This window comes from Stegostoma tigrinum, chromosome 12 (genome assembly GCF_030684315.1).
Source record: "Stegostoma tigrinum isolate sSteTig4 chromosome 12, sSteTig4.hap1, whole genome shotgun sequence".
In the NCBI taxonomy this organism is placed as follows: domain Eukaryota; kingdom Metazoa; phylum Chordata; class Chondrichthyes; order Orectolobiformes; family Stegostomatidae; genus Stegostoma; species Stegostoma tigrinum.
The window spans coordinates 48811811-48837361 of NC_081365.1; the positions used below are offsets into that span (position 1 = coordinate 48811811).

Below are 25551 nucleotides of genomic sequence, written 5' to 3' on the forward strand. Positions count from 1 at the left end.
GTCTGTAACTCCACATATTGAGGTGTGAAAAGCTCAAGAAGATCTGGCTAATGCATATGGAAACATTATGTCAACTCCTGAAGAATCTTGGAAAAATTAGGATGACAAATTTGGTGGTGGCTGCACGTTGATAGAGCAAAGGGTCTACGGTAGCCAAATACTCCATGGTGAACTGTGGTGCCTTGATTACCATGTCCTCAAACTGATGACTCCCTGGGCTGCAGTAAACAACCAAAGCCACAACGCTATTTATACCATATATTTGGTTTATGTCCCATGATATATTTGTGGTATTTGCTTAAGATACAGTACTCATTTATATAATATTTTATTTTTCAGCAGATGGACAGCAATGAACTTAAATACTCCACAGAACAGGAGTACAGTATGGGCTGCCAGATTCTACTGGGACATTGCAGAGAAAATAGCAAGTCTGGGACCTGCTCAGATCTTGAGAAAGCTTAAAGGAAAATTGAGTCAAATAAAAACTGAGGTGGGGGTTGGAACAAAAGTAACCTGTAAAATTAAGATAGCCAAAGTACGTAATCATTTCACTTCTTGTTACAAACTAACAAATAGCTTATTGGAAAATCAAATTTTTCGTACTCATTTATAAATATATAGTCAGTGTGCAACTACTACTTAGGAAGCTTGCTACCATTCGTTACATTGAGAGAACAATTGAAAAGGACCAGCAGCCTCCTTTGGCATGGGAAAACATATGCTGACATTCCCAGATTGATAAAGTTCTGCCAGTCAGGAAATCTGAAAACCAAGATTTTGTTGAGGATTACAGTTACTGATTCAAAGTTTACCTTCAAGATTTTGGAAGAGGATATTCTACCTAAAGACCACTGGAATCTTTGATCATAGTGCTGTGAAGGTTAAAACAAATATTTATGGTCAGAGAAGCAGAAGAACTCAGTTTTACCTCAAAGTGGAAGGTTACGTTTACGCCTATGCTTTTCAAACTAATGGGTGAATCAGCAATAGGGAAATAAAAAGCGAAAGAACTGTGGATGCTGTAAATCTGAAACAAAAACAGAAGGTGCTGGAAAAGCTCACCAGGTTCGGCAGCATCCGAGAAGTGAAATCAGAGTTAACGTCTTGGGTCAGGGTGATTCTTCCTCAGGTTCTGAAGGAAGGTCACCGGACTCAAAATGTTAACTCAGATTTCACTTCACAGATGCTGTCAGACCTGGTGAGCTTTTCCAGCACCTTCTGTTTTTGTTTCAGATAGGCAAACATCTTGTTTCTTATTTCTTATTAGACGAATAAAGGCATACGAAGTTTTTCAAAGAGCATCTACACAATAGAAGCATTTAGCATTAAAGATAAGTTCTTTTTAAACTGAAGAGTAAATACAGAATGCAATTTTACACTAGGGTAGGCCACACACCTGTACTGCTGCCGTCCATTGAGTTTCAAATCACACTCTTAATTCTCACAGAACCCACAATTATTATATCACTTTAGATCATCAACAACACTTGATTAAATGTCAAACAGGATGCAATATTGAAAAAAATTTTCACAAATTAAGTTATTCATTTGATTAGGGTTTGTAAATAAGCCAGACAAGTCCCACACTTATCTGAATTCTGAAAGGAAGATTCAAAGTATTTCAAAGATTGTTTTTTAAATCACGTTACTACAACATATAGTATTTATAAGAATTAAGTTACAATAAAAGAGCCTTACTTAATTTTCTTTCTCAGAGTAAGATAAAGAAATCCTTCAGCAGCTGAGTTTGATTTTAAGATTTGCCTTTCAAGAACATGAACATGCACTTGCTGAAAAGGCAATTTATTTGAATAAAGGTGATTGGATGCACTGTAACAATCTTAGCAATACAGAGACACGATGACCATCTTGTGGTTGCTGATAAAAGTGGAAATTTACATCATTCAAGTTAGGGGACTTTAAACGCTATTGAAATCCACCTTGTCCTTTCAAAAGGACATTGCCTTAGCGAGTTGAGATTTGTAGCTCAGGTTGAGGTTCTGGATTTAAGTTTGCTCGCTGAGCTAGAAGGTCCGTTTTCAGACGTTTCGTCACCATTCTAGGTAACATCATCAGTGAGCCTCCGGTGAAGCGCTTTCTATTTATTTGGTTAGGTTTCCTTGGGTTGGTGATGTCATTTCCTGTGTTGGTGATGTCATTTCCCGTTCTTTTTCTCAGAGGATGCCAGATTGGCTCCAAATCAATCTCCCACCCTCTGAGAAAGGAACAGGAAGTGACGTCACCAACCCAAGGAAACCTAAACATATAAATAGAAAGCGGGACATAACACCAGCGCTTCATCGGAGGCTCACTGTTGATGTTACCTAGAATGGTGACGAAACATCTGGGGACAAACCTTACAGCTCAGTGAACCAGCTTACATCTCAAACACAATAAAGACCCACTCTCTTGTGGACTGAGAGGACGAGAGTGCTGTCTTGGAGGTGAAAGGAGGACGTCGGGTTGGCTGTGCACCCTTGAGACCAGTGGATCTTAATGCTGGCTTTGGCCTAACGCTGGTTCAGGGGAGCAGCCAACCTGCAATGATGGCTGCGGCAAGTGCTCGTGCCCCAGGTCAGGGGGTCCGGAACACCATCCGTGTTTCTGTAAAGAAGGTGGATGAAGGTGCACCTGTGGACCGCACCTTCTTCGTGAAGAGGGTCCTGTTGGACTGTTGTGGGTTTGCTGCTGCGGACATTTACTGCCTGCAGGATTTCCCCGGAGGAGGTTTTTACGATGTGACCTTCCGGAGTGCCAAGCTTTGCGAGCGCTTCCTGGAGGTTTTCAAGGAGAAAGGAGGTGAGGGCCCCCTCTCTGTATTGACCGCTGTCCCACTGTTTGTGATGCCAGCACAGAGGAGCCGTATGGTGACTGTACACATGTACAACCTGCATGTGCCAGCAGTTGATGTCCTGACCTTCCTCGGAAGGTATGTGAAGGTGGAAGGGGACCTAACTGACATCGTGGACCCCTTTGGCATCTGGACGAGTAAGAGGCAGGTCAAGGTGACGCTGAGGATGGGCGCAGACGGGAATGTCGCACACCCACCGTCCAGCTTCGCGATCGGCGGGAGCAGGGGCTACCTGACCTATGCAGGGCAACCTAAAGTCTGCCATGCCTGTGGTAGGTCAGGTCACATGGCGGCCGACTGCAAAGTCACCATCTGCAGGGAGGAGGGACACCTTGCAAAGGATTGCCCACGAGAGAGAAGCTGCAACCTTTGCGGGGAAGCGGGCCACTTCTATAGGGCATGCCCGCGGCGGGGTACCACCTATGCCCAGGTCACCGGCAGGGGAAATGCGGGGTCAGCCCCCCCGGAGGAGAGGAAGGCACCAGGGCCCAGCAAGGACCCCACTAATGTGCAGGAGGGCCAGGCCGTGCAGGAGGGCCCAGCCCTGCAGGATGGGCCCGAGGCCAGCAAAGCACCCCTGCAGGCTCCGATTCCCCCCCGACAACCCGGAGCCAATGGAGGCGGTGACAGGCGACCCAGGGGGGTGGACAACAGTCCGGAAAGCAAGGAGGAAGGTGCGTCGACGGGCCCAGGAACCGCAACAATCAGGAGGGAAGAGGCAGCTACAGGGGGGCTATAAGAGCTCCTCTGACGAGGAGGATTCGGAGAGGGCCCACCCGAAGCAGAAGTTAAAGGTCTCGAGGGGGAAGGAAAGCAGCACCCCGCTTCCAGGTGATGGGAGGCGTCCTGAGGCTCACTCCGACACCCAGTCAAGTGCCGCTGGAGCACTGGAGGGCCCCCTGGAACTTCCAGGCGGGAAGGAGGAAACAGCGCGTCCCCAGCCTGATCCGGAGCCGGACCCTCCTGCCTCCGCACCCCTGACGGGGGGATGCCACCCGGAAGGCAACACGGATGGTTTCCTGAGCCCAGAGAGCGTCCAGCAGTTAGCCCGGGCAATGGGCATGAAGGGACAGATGGAGGGGCTGGACCTTGGACTTGGGGAGGGTACTGCGGTCACTGCCCACAATGGGGGTACGAATTGCGAGCATTAATGTGCGCAGCGTCAAGTCAACCGCGAGATGTGTGTCCACGTTGGCCTACCTGAGCACCATCAAGGCGGACCTCCTGTTTCTGCAGGAGTGCGGGATACCGCACCTCGGCAGGTACGGGAAATGGTCCGGCGCCTGGACCTGTGGGCCTTCGATCTGGTCGGGGGGTAACGACTGTCGCTCCTCGGGCCTGGCTATTCTGCTGCGGGGGCACAACTTCACCATCTCTCAAGTTCAGGAGGTGGTGGGGGGGGCGCCTCCTAGTGGCTGACATCACCTACAGGAATGCTCCCCTGAGGCTGAACAACGTGTACGCCCCAGTGGTACAGAGTGAGCGGTTGGACGTCCTGCAGCGGCTTCCACCCCTGCTGGCTACGTCCAGGCTGGTCATCCTAGGCGGAGACTTCAACTGCATCATTGATGCAGATGGAAGATCCGGCGTGGGGACAGCGGGTGGGGGGATTCAACTGGACGTCACGTCCAGATTCCTGGTGGGCACGGTGAAGGACGCCAAGCTGCTCGACGTCTTCAGCACCCCTGCAGACGGAGCGCAGCAGAGGTACACCTGGTCGCGGCCAGACGGGTCTATCTGCTCAAGGATAGACTTCCTGTTTGTGTCACGGACGTTCTCGGTCAGATCCACTGGTGTCGAGCCGGTGTTCTTCTCTGACCACTGCCTCCTGTTGGCCGACTGTCACTTACAGGACGACCAGCCGGCCGGCAAGGGGACGTGGAAGCTCAACACGACTCTGTTGACCCCAGAGAACGTCGAGGAGCTTAAGAGGGAGTACACCGGTTGGAGAACCGTGAAACCCCTCTTTGAGTCTCCAGGCGACTGGTGGGAGACGGTGAAGGAGAACATCAAGAGGTTCTTTGTCCTCAAGGGTGTTCAGAAGGCAAGAGAGAGGCGGGGAAAGCTGTCGCGACTCCAGAAAAGGGTGCAGAACCTGCTCCTTCTGCAGTTGATGGGGGTCGATGTCACGGAGGACCTCCGTGAGGTGAGGGGCCAGCAAGCCTCGCTCTTCGCCGCGGAGGCCTCCAGGATAATCTTCCGGTCCAGGGTCCGCTCTGTGGAGCAGGACGAGACGTGCTCGCGTTTCTTCTTTCAGAAGGTGCACAAAGAGAGCTCTGTGCTTAGCCGGCTGAAGGAGGACGACGGCTCGGTGACGTCGTCTCGGCCCGACGTTTTGAGGATCAGCAGATCCTTCTATGCCGGACTGTACGACACGAAGCCCACGGACAGCACGGCCTCCGAGTCGTTCCTGTCGTCTATCACGGAGGTCTTAGACGACGGCACGAGGGAGTGGCTGGACCGGCCGATATCCCTGGACGAGCTGGCCAGAGCCCTCATGTCCTTGCAGAGGAATAGGACTCCCGGAAGCGATGGCTTACCGGTCGAGCTGTATTCTGCTCTGTGGGGCCTGGTCGGCCAGGACCTGCTGGAGGTGTATGATAGTGCGCTTCGGGCAGGGGAAATGTGCAAGTCCATGAGGAAGGGCATCATCACCCTCATTTACAAGAGGAAGGGGGAGAGGGAAGAAATTAAGAATTGGCGTCCCATTTCACTTTTGAACGTGGACTACAAAATCCTGGCCAAGGTCATTGCCAACCGGGTCAGGTCTGTCCTGGAGTCAGTGATTCACCCTGACCAAACCTGTGCTGTGCCGGGCAGGAAGATCGCTGAGAGCCTCGCGCTCATCAGGGATACGATCGCCTACGTACAGGACAGGCGGGTGGACACTTGCCTCGTCAGCCTGGACCAGGAGAAGGCCTTCGACAGGGTCTCTCATGCTTACATGAGGGACGTCCTCTCCAAATTGGGGTTCGGGGAGGGCATCTGCAATTGGATCCGGCTGCTCTACGCCAACATCGTTAGCGCAGTCTCGATCAACGGGTGGGAATCAGACAGTTTTCCTGTTAGATCTGGAGTCAGGCAGGGCTGCCTGCTCTCTCCTGCCTTGTTCGTGTGCTGTGTGGAGCCCTTCGCCGCCTCCATCAGGAAGGAGGTGAGCCTGAAGGGCGTGACTATCCCAGGCAGCGGAGGCCTTCAGGTCAAGACCTCCCTGTACATGGATGATGTCGCCGTCTTCTGCACCGATCGTCGGTCGGTGAGTAGGCTGTTGGACATCTGCGGCCAGTTTGAACTGGCCTCGGGTGCCAAAGTCAATAGGGGTAAGAGCGAGGTCATGTTCTTCGGGAACTGGGACGACCGCTCCTTCATCCCCTTCACCGTCAGGACAGACTACCTGAAGGTGCTGGGTGTTTGGTTTGGTGGAGCTGGGGCATGCACTAAGACTTGGGAGGAGCGTATCTCCAAATTTAAGCAGAAGCTGGGCAGGTGGACGCTCCGGTCCCTCTCCATCGCGGGTAAGAACCTGGTTGTCAGGTGCGAGGGGCTTTCGGTACTGTTGTATGTGGCGCAGGCCTGGCCTATTACCTGGACCTGCGGTCACCCGGGCCATCTTCCACTTCATTTGGGGGTCGAGGATGGACCGGGTCCGCAGAGACACCATGTACAAAGACCTGGGAAATGGGGGAAAGGGCGTACCGAACGCCACCCTCACCCTGACGGCTACCTTTGTGTGTGGCTGCATCAAGCTGTGCGTAGATCCTCAGTACGCAAACACCAAGTGTCACTACTTACTGAGGTTCTACCTGTCCCCGGTGTTGCGAAGGATGGGCCTGGCCTCGTTGCCGCGGAACGCTCCGAGTAGTTGGACCGTTCCGTACCACCTGTCCTTCGTGGAGAAATTTTTGAAAGGAAACACCTTTGACCACAAGGCCGTCAGGCAGTGGTCAGTACGTAGTATCCTCAGGACCCTTCGGGAAAAGGAGAGGGTGGATCCCGTCGTGTGGTTCCCCACGCAGACTGCCAAAGTCGTTTGGCAGAATGCCTCATCGCCAGAACTTTCAAACAAGCACAAGGACATTGCTTGGCTGGCGGTGAGAGGGGCTCTGCCAGTGAGATCCTTTATGCATGCCCGGAATCTCTGCACCACCGCACGCTGCCCTCGAGGCGGCTGCGGGGGGGACGAGACTGTCGATCACCTCCTTCTGGAGTGTGCCTATGCGCAGGAGGTCTGGAGGGGGATGCAGTGGTATTTGTCGAGGTTCGTCCCGAGCAGCTCCGTGACGCGGGACTCCGTGCTCTACGGGCTGTTTCCGGGGACGCACACCGAGACCAACATCAACTGCGCCTGGAGGACCATCAATGCGGTGAAAGACGCTCTTTGGTCTGCCCGCAACTTGCTGGTCTGCCAGCTGAAAGAACTGCCCCCGACCGAGTGTTGCAGACTGGCGCACTCCAAGGTCCAGGGCTACGTGCTGAGGGACGCACTAAAGCTTGGGGCAGCCGCCGCCAAGGCGCGGTGGGGAAAGACCACTGTATGAGCCCCCTCGTCCAGAAAAGGGAAAAGAATCCTATCTGGTAACTGGGCCCAGCTGGCGCCTTCCCCAACTGGTCAGGGGGCAAACTGGGACTGTGCGGGGTGACGACTGCCGGGGCGGTTTCTTTGCTTGGTTTCTTTTTTCTCTGTTTTGTCTTTTTTTTCCTCTTTAGTTGGTGTACGTACCCCCAGGTAACCCGGAGTGGCTTGCATGACTGGGTAGGTGTATAAATGTTTTATTTTTTGTACATTCTATGAATAAAGTATATTTTTTCAAATAAAAAAAAAGTGACGAAACGTCTGAAAACTAACCTTCCAGCTCAGCAAGCAAACTCACATCCAGGATGTTGCCTTTGTCAACTAGGTGTCAGGGCTACTAAGTGAAATATGGTATTTTAACAATAGTAACAGTGATAAATCATAACGGTGTGCAGTGCTTCCGAAATGTTTTCTCTCCATGACCCTAAATTGAGACTTGAAAATTGTTGGGACCCCTCTGTGAGGAGTGTAAAGGTGGAATGGAACACAATGACAGCAGCAGCCTGTTGAAGCAGGAGCACAGTTATTACAACTTAGTCAACACTCCATGACAACCATTCCCGTCTTTGAGCTTGGGGCCTGAAAATTTCAACTTGCAACCTTACTTGGGATCCCAACCTGTAGTTTGGGAAACCTTGACCAGATACATCTATGCATACCCAATTAGGTTTGAATTGAAGAAATACTTTGTTTCCACCCTTGCTTTACTAAATGTGCTTTGCTTCAAATTTGACTGTGTCCTGATAGATATTAAGAGAATAAATGTTTAACAATCTGCTGTGCGTGTTCGAAGTGTGCGCAATATAGTTGAAGGTAATCATGGCACATTTCTTATTCCAATCTCAGTTTACAAATCTAAAGCCTTGCCTCAGGTTCCAAGTTCATCGATACATGGTCTGAGCATGTATACATTGCAGTATGGAGTAAATTTATTCCAACTTCACTGACACAGTTCAATGAAATCTATTATAAACTATATTCTACTTGTTACTCTCAATTGGACACTACTTGTTATTTTGCAGAGGAATCCTCTACTCTCTCAAATGCCTCCAGGGGGTATGGCATCAGTAGGCGACTTGGCCACTTCCTTTGGTTGAAATTGTGAAATTGTGCACTCAGGGCACGTTTTAATTACCACCTGCCATGGCCTCAGCCTGGCACAGAATAATTATGCAAGCTGACTATTCCTCATCTTTTAAATTAACGTTTAGTACTTTCGTGGTTCTTAATATATCCCCTTTCCCAGCATAGTCTAGTGATATCTATGAGAGCAATTTATAAAAGCATATACAAAGACTCCTCCCTCCTTCAAGTATTGAGCTGCCTGTACAACTGTGAGCCGACAGAAGTGAAAACACAACCTGTTACAAACTGACTGCTAATTATTCACGAGTACTGGTACTTTGAATTGTTGAAGCCCTTGCAGAAATTCACTCAACAAACAAAACGCATCATTCTATTAGGTCATACGTGGTCCATATTTGCAACTGAAAGAGTATTTACTGGTTTGACACCATTCTCATAAGCCTGAACTATTAAGTCCGTAATATTGCCTGTCAAAATTTATTCTGCACTGCATCCGATCTATGTTGGAGGATTTTTTTCTGGCCAACTAATAAGAGTGGTGTTGCATTCAATTCAAGATTCCACAAAAGTTAACAATTGGTACTCCACTGTCTCAGTTAGGAGTTTTAAATTTGTTTCTCGGTAACCTTACATCTGAACTATCCGGAAAAAGCTCAAGAAATTGGGTTTCTCATGCAAATGTTCACCTAGCCTCATCTTAAATTCCGTATTTTCCTTACGCGAACACTGCTTTCAAGCCTGTCACATGCCCTCAGGTAATGTTTTGTATGACAACTGCTCACAGCTAAATCTGTACAGAGATCTGTCATCGTAGTGTATACCAAGCTCATTTGACCTGTGCCATCGTCACACGGCCACTACAGCTTGCCTGCAACCACTCTGATGTCCATCATAAAATTAGACATTGGTCAACTCCTCTCTCTGACATCCTCTGCTTTTCTCTCCACAAGAGATCTCTATATTTCTTCAACTTGAAATTACAAAATATGCACATTTTCTTTCTAGATGCCACATGAAGTTCTTTTACTGTTGTAATTTCAACTACTTCCTAATTTGTTTTATGGTTCACATGTAGGATTTTTAGCATATGTCTTAGCATCCATATCTCAAAAGGTCTCTATTTTCTTCCACGGATGTTTACTTACTGTGACATTTTCATTCAACAGTAACTTCTAATGACATTTTTCTTTACTGCAAGCTTGAGTTTTCCTGGTATTAACGACATGATTAGGTAATTTCTAAATTCTAAAATTAATGTCTAAGTTTCTTGTGAAATTATAACAACTAACGATATTATTTCACATTCAACTGGTTTTATCACATTTTAATCTGTTTACTAAGCCAGAATACAATCTTGATTTTCCAACTGAGTGATGACCCTTCCCGCACACCCCTCCTTCCCAAGCCCCCATGTTTCATATCTCATTTGTGCCAATAACTCAAGGACTCCTTGCAAATCTATGATTTCCAGTAATTAAATGCTGGAGCAAAACTGGATTCATTAGACAGGCTAGAACTGCAAATTGTGCTTGTGTAAGACCTTGCGCCATTTGTTCATTTCTGCAGCAACGTGGCTGTCCAGCACAGCAATTTGGAGCATTTTTCTTATTATTTCACATTGCTGCATTTTACTGTTGTTTTAAACAATTGTTATTGTTTTTTGTTGTTTAGCCACTGATATCTGGCAAGCTAATTCTAGTTTGTGGTCAATGTCTTTGAGCCCTAGTGGATTTTTTTAAATGATTGATTGCTTAGTTCTGCTTGGTCAATTTAATTACAACTTGTTTGGGTCAACAGTAGTATTCATTCCACTAAACTTTCATCTAATGATACAATTTGCTTTTATTTAAACAAATTTACATCACAAAACGAAGTCTCCAGAAACAAGTACTGTTGCAATGAATCCAAGTATTCTTATGAGACACAAAGTTCCACGTAAACACACTCCATGAATTTTATCCTGTATAGATTTTCACTACGTTTCACAATACTTCAGATTTGTGCCACTTGTATTATTGTGAACTAACACAGATACAATTATTTGAGTAAGAGTGATAGCCTTTGGCCCATAAGTATTAATAAGAAAAATTTGTAATTAGTTAATGTTTGGGAATACAATAAAAGTATTTTCAACCAGTTTAAAACATAGTTAAAGAGTATGCATTACTTTTAAGGAGATCATTTGTAATTATGGATGGTGTGCAACACTGTCCATGTGATTTGACAACCCTTCTCGGGATGGAGTTAAAATACAGATGCTGTGTAGAAAACAGACACAAAGAAGTTTGGCGGAGCTACAGGAATCCACGCTACTGGGAGCTGACCGTTGAGAAGATTCTGGAATGAGGTGTGCCATTTAGGGAAGATTACACTGATAGAAACCTGTTTATACAGGGGCTATCACCTGTGGAGAATAGGTAAAGTGCCTTGGAGACAAGGAACTGGAATTTTAATCGTAAAATCTGTGTATCTGAAACTGTGACTATACTAATGCCAAAATATCTTTTTTGCTTTATTTGTCATGCATGTGCAATTTCTAGTTTGTCTTGACCATGATTCATGAATAATTTGCACTGGTTTTGATTTGTGTTAAAGTTACAAAAAGGTAACATCTTTTCTAATGTTATTTGTTGGAAGGAGAGATTAGCTAAGTGAATTTGGTTGTTTTGTTGTGGTTTTGACTGTTATATTTAAATGATTTAATGTTATGTTTAGTTATATGGTTCAGTCATCAGAGAAAGTGATACAATGTCACGTGATGCAGCAGTCATATCAGTTTGCAACAGCCAAGTGGCACATGTAAACTGAATTTACAGGACATCGCCATTAAAGCTTCCTGTTCAACCACTAAGCCCGCGCCTCACCTTAATTGTATTTGTTTGGAAAAAGATAAAACAAAATTTAGTTTATGGATTCCATTGGAGAATGTAACACAATACCATTGAACAGTTCAAGAGAACCAGCAATCAAGAGAGGGTTATCCAAAAAAATCAAGCAGGTCCCTCTGAGTTATTCATATAAAACTCAAGATTAAGCTTTCTCAGGAAATGAGAAATATTCTTTCTTTGTGAAAGCAGAATAAATAAATCTCTGTCACAATTATATGAACACAATGTGTATTATCTTTCTCTAATGTATCAAGGAAAATTAACACCAATTGTCAACGCAAAATTTGCTGGATTTTATATTCAAATTATTTTCAAGTATAAACATTAAATTTGAAGACAGTTTGTCAGATTACATTGATAAGTGAACACGTACAGTCTATACAAGCCAAGATATGAAGTTGACTACCTTTTGATTAGGCTGCAAATACGCATCATTTGATATCAGACCATGCTAGCACATCAACAAAATTGTTACATCTCATGGAGGTGCTATATTAAAGCACGCATCACAACTCAGCTTTTCGTTGTTCTATTTAAAATATGCTATTTAGAAATGAACATATATTTGAAAAACTGCGATTCAAGTTTTTTTTGGTGAAATCTTAGAAAACTGTCTTTCAAACATTCAAAACAAAAACTTTTACAGAAATTTGACACATTATAGCATGCATTGCAATAAGCTGTAAGATGACACAAAACAAATGGTATCAGAGATAATGGGAACTGCAGATGCTGGAGAATCTGAGAAAGTGTGGAGCTGGATGAACACAGCACGCCAAGCAGCATCTTAGGAGCATAAAAGCTGATGTTTCAGGCCTAGGCTCTTTATCAGAAAAGGCTTTTCTGATGGAGGGTCTAGGCCCAAAACATCAGCCTTTGGCCTGTGTTCATCCAGCTCCACACTTTGTTATCACAAAACAAATGGTGACTGATTCTGTTGTTGAATAAACTAATTGGAGATGAGCACAATCTTTTAATCCAGTTAGTTGGTTAAACTTCAGCTAGTTCCCTACTTTTAAGCTGTACGAATAATCAATAGTTAGTCAAACAGTTCTTCACACTGAAAACTGCAATATATCTGGCTCATTATTTCCGACCATGCTTCCAAATTAGACACCTCATAAATGACATGAAAAAGAAACTCCAGCAACGTACTTTAAATCTGCGGTCCATCTGACAATGAGCCTTCACTAGGGTAATTCTCTCAATAAAAGTTATCCTGCTGTTACAACTGTAGTGGAGCTGATTGTACATTCACAAACAATCCAAAGGATTGACAAATATACCCTGTAATGCCTTCAACACCAAACATCAAGAAATGTTAGTGAAAAAGCAAAGTACTTTAAAAGCAAGCATTATAGAGGCTTACTGCTGAGGACACATATAATGCGAGTTATTGGCTTGACTGTTTTTCTGTATAGATTTTTAAAAAGAATTTCATTCTCCAGGACAGGTTGAACTCTTGGGCCTTTTGAAAACCATAAACTGGTATAAGTAGAGTGCAATTCTCATCTGGTCTGCAAGAACCTCTTATAACAGTGAAGATGAAAAACAGTTAACAGCCAATATCACAGGCACAAATTGTGACTGGTTTCAGTCACAATTCTCCTGAACTTTAGGATTTATGGATCAAATTGCCAAAATCTGGACTCCGATGTTTCCTTGGGTCTCATATCAGACATAACCATTGACAACAGCAAAGTAGAACACAGCATTCACTGCAACTGGGTATTTAACAGGGAAAGGGGCATGTCAAGACCCAGTGATATCATTTTTTTTTTTAAGTTCCCCGTTTCCATTAGTCTGCACTTTGTTGGGCCTCGGAAAACAAAGTCAGCTTTGCTGTGGATCTGTAGTCACAGGTAGGTAGGACCAGGTAAGGATACCAGATTTTCTACCCTTTAAAAGGGCATTAGTAAATCAGATGGCTTTTTGCAACATCCAGTAATAGTTGCAAGGTTCCCATTACAGAGACTAGTTTTAAATGCCATATTTCATTAATTGAACTTAAATTCCACTAACTGCACTGCACCATCATCTTCCTTGTATTCTTCAGGCTAGGCAGTTAGCTGCAGTTGCAGTATATCCAAGAATTCACCATTTCGAACAATCTGATGCTAAAAAGTTCAAGGGGTATCCCACTGTTCAAAGGGGACTGGCAAGAATTTTACACCATACAAATGCTGGGGCAATATGAAATGAATTGACAAGTGTTCTGTAACTGATATGCTTCTTCATTGAGGCCAACTGCAAAAAAGAGTTCAGAATAAAAAAAAGGCTCCCATAACTCATGTTGTTGCTTCTATAATAGGTGCACAGATGACCTGTACCACCAACAGGAAACATTTGACAATGATGGCAAATGAGGATTTATCGCAGTTTTCAGATTAAAACAAGCCTCCTGGTGATCAAAATGGATTCAAATCTAGCTCAGGGGAATGGAATGAAATGCTTCTCTTTGTAAGCATGCTTCGAGTAAAAAGAGATTTGGGTCTTGGGCCAGTTTCTTATGGTCCTGTGCCCAAAGCACAAACTACCCCTACATCAGCTGTAATTGGAAGCTTTAGTGAAATGGTACAGAACAGCCACAACAAAAACCTTAGTTATAGAGAGTACTTTTAGGAGTTTCAAACAATGACATGTCATTGGGACAGGTTTACAGGATCTTTAAGTAGCACTTCATTGTGCTATATCCTACCTGACTATCTGAAATCAAAGTGTTTCATTCACCGGCAATACCATCCTTCAACTCAATGAGAGAAAATTTGGTTTTAGAAATGTCAGAGGAAAACATTATACAGCTTAAAATATATTTAAGTATTTTATAACTGAGTTAATCAACCACAACACCAAATATTCTCTATACTCAGAATTGAGTAGAAAAAAAAAAGATACTGCCCCCCAAAGCAAAAAAAGCATACTGCATGAAGGATTTCATCCAAATGTATTGCATCTGTCCTCCTTTCCAGCCTCTTCTCTCAGAAATTTCAACTACAGGTAAGTTGAACTCACAAATTAGCTCTAGACGCTTACAATGGGTGGGATTAATCAGTGTTATATTTGAAAATATATTTCTGTTGCTGCTGGTAGACATTTTTGGGCCTAATTTCATATTGCCTGGATCCTGGTGATCCCCGATGTCTTCTGCTCCTATTTCTTTTGGATTCAGGTTACCTCCCATCTTGAGCAAAGCATTCTGTTCATAGAGGCTTTGCCAGGTGGACCTTTTCCTCTCAATAAAAATGATAGAACGGATATAACTGCCTTATGTAAATATGCACATTATAACATGGAAGTATTGGAGAACTAGAATCTCAATTTCAGTTGATCAAACACTGGAAATTACATCACACTTGATGATAGATTTAAATTGGAATGCCTAGCTTTATAAACAATGGTTTAAGCTGCCTGAATCTTTTATCCCATTGACACTCTATGTGCTTTGATTAGAATAATACTTAATATATAAATGATGCCATTCTTTAATATGCAAATATTGTGTATTCATTATTTTGAAGTTCATCAAATTGTAAAATCAGAGAAGACTAACAGTTTCAACTGCCTTGCCAGGGGCAATACCACTAATTACTTTATTTAATATCACTTTACTTATTTAATAAGTGAAAAACACTGACAAAGCTCATGAAAAGTGTTATGCACATTTCACAGAACATTCCTTTCAACCTCAAAGCCACCCAACTGTACAACACATTCTTGGGATATCACAGACAGTAAAGTTATCTTCTCAGACTGGAGAAAAATTTGAATTCTGACCATCATAGTCTTTCACAAATTTAGCTTTATGATGCTAAAACTGTTAAGGTTCTTGGAGTAGATTTGTAGCTCGGGTTGTGGGTGTTGAGATTGGTTGGCTCGCCAAGCTAGTTTGTTGTTCTGCAGATATTTCGTTACCGAGCCTGGTAACATCCTCAGTATAGCCTCTGATGAAGCGTCGGTGTTTTCTCCCACCTGGCTTTTAAACTCTGGGGTCCGTTGTGATGGATTGCCTCACTTCCGGGTTTCCTCCATAGTAGAATGTATATGGGGTTGAGTTCCATGTATTTATTAACGGCCTGCTTCGGAGAGTGCCATGCTTCCAGGAATTCTTGTGCATGTCTCTGCCTAGCCTGTCCCAGGATCTTGGTATTGTCCCAGTTGAAATCATGGTTCTCCTTGTCCATGTGGATTGAGATGAGTGAGTACTGGTCATGTCTTTTTGTAGCCAGTTGGCGTTCATGTACCAGTTCATCAGAGGCGGCACCGAGGAAGTTACCAAGCACGGTAATGAAACGTCTGCAGAACAAACCAGCTCGGCGAGCCAACCAACCTCAACAGATGCTACAACTTTTTTCTACCATGTGACAATACTAACCAGAAGCAACCAATAATGGTACAATGCAAATATTTCAGGCAGTGTTATTGGCTCTGAAAGGCCAATATTTCTACTATGCAGGGAACAGCAGAATGCTAGTAGCCCCAATTATGAACCTCGTTTGATATAATTTGTAATTTTGATTGAGCTTGACTCCTTTATGAGGAAGTGGGGGGAGAAAAAAAAACAAGTAACATCAATACGCACTGAGGTAAAGTTGGTATTTGGTAGCTGCACGAAATGGTGCCAATTTAATCAGCACACCACTTTACTGCTAGATTTTTGCTTCATAGAAACAATTGGGCAGAATGTAAAACAGATATCTTTCTTTTAAAGAACATTTAGACGACTTCAAACTTCGAATCAAAGTAACTTCTGAATTGTCTGCAAAGTTATGAGAACAAGTGACTGAGAACTCAGAGTATATCCACATGGGTAACACATTCGCTTAAGAAGCCAAGAATTTTTTTTAGAAGCAATTTCCTCTTGGCAGATCCAGGAAGAATATGAAATGATGTACTTTCATAGGTAGAGCAAGGAAATGCAGGGGTAAAATGTTAAAAAGTGTAGAAACAGGGCAATTTAGGGTGTTTGCACATAAATCTTTTAATATGGCAAGATACAGTTGAAAAAGGCATACAAGCTCTTGCCTTTAAACAAGAGCACAGCAGTTAAAAGGATAAGATGTTACTAATGACTTGTACGTCATCCGTTAGGCCCAGTTGGAGTATGGTATTCAATTCTGAAAATGGTCTTTTCGACTAGACTTAGAAAAAGAAGGATTTATTGCAATGATATCAGGTACATGGGACTTCAGTTAATGAAGACACTCAAAGTTCTGGCTTTTATCCCTGGAGCAGGGCAGGTTAAAAGTGAGATTAAATGAGCTGTTTAAAATCATGAAGAATTTTGATAGAGTAAATGAAGAGAAACTATCTTAGTAGAGAATGGATGGTGACCAAAGGCTACAGATTTAAGGCAAGTTGCAAAAGAAATAGTAATAATTTCAGAATTTTTTTAAACAAGTGGAGCATTATGATGATCTGGAATAAACTGCTAGAAAGGCAAGTGGAAAGAAATGTATTGATAACTGTCAAAATGAAATGAATAATTATTTCAAGCAAACAAGGCTTGCAGAAAAAGGACAGGACAGAAATTATTTGGAAAGTACTTCCAAAGTAGCAATGTATGCACAACAGGCCAAATCGTCTACGGCACTGTTCGATCAGACGTTAAACGCAGGAAAATAATAGATTTCACTTTGCATACAGACCACTAATTAGCTCTTAATGTGTTGCTAGTTTTAATTTTATTGTTAAAGTGAAAAGAATCCAGAGGTTTGAAAAAGGTTTCAACCGGTAGGTCGAATAACTGCAAACGTAACACCTACATTCAAGAAAGCAGGAAACATAGGAAAGTAGACTAACTGTCATTGAGAAAAGGCAGAATGCATTACTAAGGTAGTTACAGGATATTTAGAAAAGGATAATGCAATCAGATAGAGTCAACAAGGTTTGGAAATGGGAAAGTGTGTTTGACAAGTTTGTTAGAGGCCTTTCAGAAACAAGCAAAATGAATAAAGGAGTACCAGTAGATGCAAAACATTAGATTCTCAGAAGGCATTCAATAATAAAAGAAGTAACTGCACAAGGTTAGAACTCATGTTTATGGGGGCAGTATATTAGCAAGGACAATGCATGCATGAATTACAACAATTATTCATTCCTGCGTGGTGAGAAAATAAGAGGCAAAATAGCTCAACGATGGATTACAGAAGAAATCAAGGTCAGTATTAGATCCAAAAGGTGAAGCATATAAAATTGCCAGAGAAAACTGCAAGCCTGAAAACTGGGAGAAGTTTAAATTTCAGCTTAACTGTTTGCTAAAAAGTGGGAAAGAGAGTAAAATTACAAAGAACATGGGAACTGACCATAAAAGCTTCCATAGATATAGGTGAGACAAAGATTAGTAAAGGTAAATGACAATACATTATTGACAAGAAGTGTGGAAATTATAATAGGGAATAAAGAAATGGCCCAAGAATTGAACACATACTTTGGTTCTGTCTTCGCAAAACAGACACAAATAATCTCCCAATGTCTGGAGAACCAAGATAATAAGGAGAGGGTGGAATTGAAGGAAATCAGTACGACAACAAAAAAAGGTGCTGGAGAAATTAATAAGATTAAAGGCTGACAAATCACCAGGGCCTGATTAACAATATTCTAGAGTGCTAAATGAAGTGGTCCTGAAAGTCTTAGATGTATTGGTGGCCATCTTCCAAAATTTTATCAACACCAGCACAGTTCCTACAGGTTGGACAGTGGCAAATATAACCTCACAATTTAAAAGGGAAGAAAAAGTAGTAAATTACAGACCAATTAGCCTACCAACAGTAGTGGAAAAATTCTGAAGTCTATTATAAATGACAAGATAAGATAATAATTCAAAATCATTAATAGGATTGGATGAAGGCAATATCAGCTTTTGAAAGGCAAAAAAGGAAACAAATATCAAGAAATCTACTGGAGCTTTTTTGAGTATGTAACTGGTAGAATAGATAAGATGGAACCAGTGAATGTGGTGCATTTGGATTTCTGAAAGGCTTTTGATAATGTTATTCATAAGAGGCAGTGGGCAGACTTGAACAGCATGGCTAATGGTTTAATGTACTTGCAAGTTTCAAGAATTGGTTGCTTGACAGGTAACAGAGAATGGGAACAAATCGGTCTTTTCCACAGGTGGCAATCATCGATTGCTGCAGAACCACAATATATAAGCTAGATGAAAGAACCAAAATCTAACATTTCCAACGTGCTGACAACACAAAACTGATGGGGTAGCGCAGGTGGGAGGAAAGAGATTACGAGTTGTAAGAAGGCAAAGAGGTTTTAATGTGATTTAGACAAGTTCAGTAAGCAAGCAAACACATGGCAGATACAGTACAACATGGCTATATTTGAAGTTATACATTTTGGCATGAGAAACAGAAAGGAAGACTACTGTTTCAAGGTTTATGTATTGGGAAGTGTGGATGTATGTCAATCAATGGAGGTAGGCAGACAGATATAGCAAGCAATTAGCAAGGCATCTGGTATATGTGCCTTCAATGGAAAAGCATTGAAGTTCAGCAGCAGGGATGTATTAGTGCAGTTATAAAAGGGCCTCGGGTGAGACTACACCTCAAATACTGCTAGCAATTTTTATCTCCCTACCTGAGAAAGAATATACTTGCCATACAGGGAGTGCAGCAGATGCTCAATAGAATGATAGCAGGGACAGTAGGACCGTCCTACAGGAGAGCTTGGTTCAACTGAGCCTTTATTCAGGAGAGTTTGGAATGAGAGGGGAACTGATAGAAATGTACAAACTTCTAACAAGGCTGGCCAGACTAGATGTTGTGAGGTTGTTTCACTGGATGAGCAGTCCAGAATCAGGGGACACAGTCTCAGGATACAGGGTTGAGGATTGAGATGATGGAAAAAATTCTTCATGCAAAAGGGTAGCGAACCAATGGAATTCTTTACCACAGAAAGCTGTGGAGGCCAGGTCACTGAATATATTGAAAAAAGTTAGCTGGATATCTCAATTCCAAAAGACATCAATGGGATTGGGGTGAAAATGGGAAATGGCATTAAGATAGAGGATCAACTAAGATCCTACTGAATGATGCAGAAGGGGCCAAATGCCTTACTGCTGCTTAATTTCTGTGTTTCTACAGAAGACTGAATGACTATCAAGAAACAGAGTCAGGATTAAAGTGCCATTTTCAGGTATGCAAACAAAATAATGCAATACTGCAGGGATCAGTACAAGGGCTTTTCGTAAAAAATCTATTTACAACCTATGTTAACAACTTGGATAGAGAAACAGCCTGTATTTCAGCCAAATTTACAGATGATATCAAAGTACGTAGGAAAGTAATGGTGAGGAAGATAGAAACAGTCTGCAACAGGGGGTAGATAGGTGACATAAATAGGCACAAATAATGGAAGAGCATGGTGTGGGGAAAATGGGAAGTTTTGTCCTCTTCAAGAACAAAAAGACATTGTTTAAATGAAGAGAAACTCAGAATGCTAAGGTACAAAAAGGATCTGGGTGGTCTTAAACATGAAATTACAGGAAGTTAGTTTGCAGGTACAGCAAGTAATTAGAATGGTAAATGGAATAATATGGATCCTCATTTCTAGAAGGATGGAGTTTGTTTTTTTAAAATCACTGTATAGGGCACAGATGAGGCCACACCTCGTGTACTGTGTCCAGTCTGTGTCTTTTTACCAAAGAGCTATATATTTAATAAAAATGCTGGAAATTTGAATTTAAAAAAAAGCAGAAAATGCTAGAGATCTCTCCAGGTCTGGCAGCATCTACCAGGCTGGAATTGAAATGTGAACTCTGTTTTCTCTCTACAGATACTGTCAAACCGGCTGAAAAGTAAATTTACACTGAAGGTAATTCAGAGAAGGTTTATTAGACAGATTTTAAGGGACTGAAGAGTGTCATTTAAGGAGTAGTTGAGTAGATTCGTCCTATAATTACTGGAGTTCAGAAGAATGAGATAACCTTATTGAAACACTAGATTCCGAGAGAGTTTGAAAGGATAAATTCAGTGGAGAAAAGTACCCTGGACAGGGAATCCGAAACTGGTGGCCCTGGAGGTTTCCCTTTTAAGATGAAGCTGAGGTGGAATTTTTACCCTCAAACCGTCATGTTCTCTTAGTTAGTAAGTAACAAACAAGTATTCTCTTCCCCCATGTCACTTAATTTATTCAAAGCTAATGACACATTTAATTGACAAAGGGTGTCAAGGATTATAGGGACAGGGCAGGAAATTGGAGTTACAGATACAATCAGAATAAGCAATGAGTTTACTCAACACTGGAACAGTTTCAATGGGCCAAATACTTTACTACTCCTAATTTCTTAAATTCTTAGGATTGGTATTCCAAACAGGAAACAGAACTAATGCACTTCAGTATCAGAGATAATGGGAACTGCAGATGCTGGAGATTCCAAGATAATAAAATGTGAGGCTGGATGAACACAGCAGGCCAAGCAGCATCTCAGGAGCACAAAAGCTGACGTTTCGGGCCTAGACCCTTCATCAGAGAGGGGGATGGGGGGAGGGAACTGGAATAAATAGGGAGAGAGGGGGAGGCGGACCGAAGATGGAGAGCAAAGAAGATAGGTGGAGAGGGTGTAGGTGGGGAGGTAGGGAGGGGATAGGTCAGTCCAGGGAAGACGGACAGGTCAAGGAGGTGGGATGAGGTTAGTAGGTAGCTGGGGGTGCGGCTGGGGGTGGGAGGAAGGGATGGGTGAGAGGAAGAACCGGTTAGGGAGGCAGAGACAGGTTGGACTGGTTTTGGGATGCAGTGGGTGGGGGGGAAGAGCTGGGCTGGTTGTGTGGTGCAGTGGGGGGAGGGGATGAACTGGGCTGGTTTAGGGATGCAGTGGGGGAAGGGGAGATTTTGAAACTGGTGAAGTCCACATTGATACCATATGGCTGCAGGGTTCCCAGGCGGAATATGAGTTGCTGTTCCTGCAACCTTCGGGTGGCATCATTGTGGCAGTGCAGGAGGCCCATGATGGACATGTCATCAAGAGAATGGGAGGGGGAGTGGAAATGGTTTGCGACTGGGAGGTGCAGTTGTTTGTTGCGAACTGAGCGGAGGTGTTCTGCAAAGCGGTCCCCAAGCCTCCGCTTGGTTTCCCCAATGTAGAGAAAGCCGCACCGGGTACAGTGGATGCAGTATACCACATTGGCAGATGTGCAGGTGAACCTCTGCTTAATGTGGAATGTCATCTTGGGGCCTGGGATGGGGGTGAGGGAGGAGGTGTGGGGACAAGTGTAGCACCTCCTCCCTCACCCCCATCCCAGGCCCCAAGATGACATTCCACATTAAGCAGAGGTTCACCTGCACATCTGCCAATGTGGTATACTGCATCCACTGTACCCGGTGCGGCTTTCTCTACATTGGGGAAACCAAGCGGAGGCTTGGGGACCGCTTTGCAGAACACCTCCGCTCAGTTCGCAACAAACAACTGCACCTCCCAGTCGCAAACCATTTCCACTCCCCCTCCCATTCTCTTGATGACATGTCCATCATGGGCCTCCTGCACTGCCACAATGATGCCACCCGAAGGTTGCAGGAACAGCAACTCATATTCCGCCTGGGAACCCTGCAGCCATATGGTATCAATGTGGACTTCACCAGTTTCAAAATCTCCCCTTCCCCCACTGCATCCCTAAACCAGCCCAGTTCATCCCCTCCCCCCACTGCACCACACAACCAGCCCAGCTCTTCCCCCCCACCCACTGCATCCCAAAACCAGTCCAACCTGTCTCTGCCTCCCTAACCGGTTCTTCCTCTCACCCATCCCTTCCTCCCACCCCCAGCCGCACCCCCAGCTACCTACTAACCTCATCCCACCTCCTTGACCTGTCCGTCTTCCCTGGACTGACCTATCCCCTCCCTACCTCCCCACCTACACCCTCTCCACCTATCTTCTTTGCTCTCCATCTTCGGTCCGCCTCCCCCTCTCTCCCTATTTATTCCAGTTCCCTCCCCCCATCCCCCTCTCTGATGAAGGGTCTAGGCCCGAAACGTCAGCTTTTGTGCTCCTGAGATGCTGCTTGGCCTGCTGTGTTCATCCAGCCTCACATTTTATTATATTATAATGCACTTCAGTAGTTTGCCACTATGTCCACATATTAGTGTCTGCTTCTCCTGCTGGCTCCAACCTGTTTAACATAAGCTGTTAATGATCAGTGCCAGCAGGAGCAGCACATAGAAATATGTTGGCAGTGCTCTGACTGACTTTCATCTGTTTTTACTTTACCATGTAAATCACATCCAATCTACAATGGTCATTTCTATTTGATGGTTAAACATTCACCTGAATTCTTACTTTAACATTTTATTTCATTATTTTTCATAGCCCAACGTTGATACTGGTGAAATTTCATACATAGATGTGTGGCTCACACATTTGATGGCTTACCCAAACATGTATTTAAATCTCACACTGACCTATGGTGTTAAACATTTTTAAATCAAAATTTTCAGCTAACTAACTAAAATTGTCTTTTTGTTTAATACTATTACTTTTCCTTAATCAGCAAGATCAAGACAAAACCTTCCATATTGGTACTGGTAATATCCTAATCTGCTCATTGTACCTTCAAATCTGTTCATTAGAAATGGTGCAGTTCAATGCTAAACTAAAACATAACATGCTCAGTTTGTTCTTCCAGTTTATTAATTTCAACAATTTGCGATAACCTGGGGTGAAACACCTTTAAGAAGGGCAACTGCAGATACTGAGACCCAACAGTTGGAAACACATCAGGACTTCTATCAACGAGGGACACTTAGAAAAGCAGCATGTTCACAAAAAAGTTCATAAATAAGAGATAGCTGTACATCATTAAAACAAAGATAACATGCACTACTACACAACAACTAAGCTACGCCCATTTTTAATGAGCAGTAATTCAATCCTCAGCTTCCCAAAAACTAAATTGGTAGCTGGCTGCAGAGATATCCTGCAGACAAATCTTTCATGGCCATTCTCCAGCTCAATAACGAATTGTTATTTATATGAATGATTAAAAGCAAGGGCAGCCATTTTTTTAAGCCTGCTCTACCAGTTAATAAAATCACGGCTGCTCCCATTGTAATCTCAACGAGAGTCTGGCCTATCCCAGATAACACTTCAATCCCTTGCTTACCAAGCATCAAAGTACCTTTGCCTTAAAAATATTCAACATTTTGTTTTCACCGCCTTTTGACAATAACTATTTCAAAGACTATGAACTTTTAAAGCAACAAAAAACAAAGTTTCTGGGAAAGCTCAGCAAGTCTGGCAGCATCTGTGGAGGAGAAAACTGAATTAATATTTCAGGTCCAATGAGCCTTCCTCAGAGCTGTTTGTTCCTGATTTACGCCATCCGCAGTTCTTTTGGTTTTATTTAACTTTTAAAGCAAAATTTGCTTCATCTATCATAAATGAGCAACGCCTAGTTCTAGGTTCTTCCCTTTTACATTCACCTCTTCATGTCTCTTCAGGATCTTGTACATTTAAATCCTCAATCTTCTAAACTCTAGTGGATACAAGCCTAGTCTATCCAATCTGTTTTATTCTTAGCTCCTCATATGGATCATGCAGAACTTCATTCTCCATCCTGCCTATGTCATTAGTACCTACATGGACAACAATGACTGACCCTTCAGTCCCATAAGTTCCTCTCCCGTCTTGAGCAGAATGCTGGCACCGAGCAGACAATATTGCCGCGAGACTCTCACTCTTGTCTACCTTGAACTCAAAGCCCTCATTATCTTCAACTACCACTATATTCCTTTTCGCTACCCCCACTTGAATGACCTCCTGTATCACGATACAATGGTCAGTCACATCATCCATCCTAAATCTCCACTTTCATCCAAACAAACGGTAAGAACTCCAAGCCTGATGGACAATTGCAAAGGCTGGGGTTTCTATGGGACTCCTCACCTGCCTGGCCCTGATCGTTGAAGAAGTCAGAAAAGTTCTCTTTGAAACTGTGACTGTCTCCTAGTACAAAGCATCCAGATAGTTTTTCCCCATCTTCATTTGTTAGTGTCTGCAGCTCAGCCTCAAGTTCCTAGCTCCTTAAGCGACAAACACTTACTGCTGAAAATGGTTGGGCTGTATCGTACTAGCATCCATGAGCTTCTGCATACTGCAGCTTTGATACATCACCTGTCCTACCACATTTAATGCTCTTTCATTAACAAGTTAATTACATTGCTCAATTATTCATTCTTTCTAATTTTATTGATCAATGCAAATTTAAACCTTATGAATACAGTAGGCCTTAATCACTTACTTGATACTCAACAAATTGCTAGCTTCTTCCTGTGTTGAATTTCTTGAGGATGAATAAGTTAGAACAAAGCAAATACAAAGCAGCCCTTCCTTCTCTTCTATACCCACCACACTTAAACACCAAACTCCTAGGATTCTGTTCAAACCCACAATCATTGCTCAACTCCACACAAATGTCCAGCTTTCTGTGCTCCTGAAACAAAATAAAACTCACAGGCCCAGATTACAAAACATTTCCTCTACTTTCCTTAATTTGGTGACTTCAGCGACCTTTCCAGTGGATACTGAATAAAGGTTAAATTCGCCATAGTCCCAGAGGGCCATAGGGCTACTCTTTCAGACAGGTGACTGGTGTTGCACTTAATCTGGTCACCATGTCTCAAGTGAGGGGGAAGATTGAGATGGCATGGTGACCTCAGATTGTGCCACTCTGCATTGTAAATTAGCCACTCATCCAACTGAGCTAACAGGCTTCATAAGGCTGAGAAATTTATAAGTGAAACAATAGATTTCAGACAATAATAAATATAAACAAAATCATATTTTTACAATCACTTTAAGACTCCCCTACCAATTACCAGCAACCAAAAACTTGAAAAATATCAAAACATTGACTTAATTTTTTTTAAAAATTAAGATGCGAGTATTTTGAAAAGGCCAATATTTATTACACATCCCTAATTGCTCATCAGCAGACAGTGGTGAGGCACCTACAACTGATGGCTTGCTTAGGGCACTTCAGAAGGTAATTCCATTTCAACAGCATTTTTTCAAATCTAGTGTCACATTTAGACTAGGCTGGGCAAGTACGGCACACTTCCTTCCTTGAAGCATGAGTGACTTGGATGGATTTTTAAAACATTCTGCTGATTTCCTGATCACAACAAACAGGGTGGCTGAATTTATTTTT

The 25551-nt window shown here is 43.2% G+C and overlaps 1 protein-coding gene across 6 annotated transcripts in view; it reads right to left on the bottom strand.

Moving 5' to 3' along the window:
• Positions 1 to 25551, bottom strand: part of LOC125457338 (zinc finger and BTB domain-containing protein 20-like) — a 272701-nt gene that overhangs the window by 198788 nt on the left and 48362 nt on the right. The window lies entirely within an intron of this gene.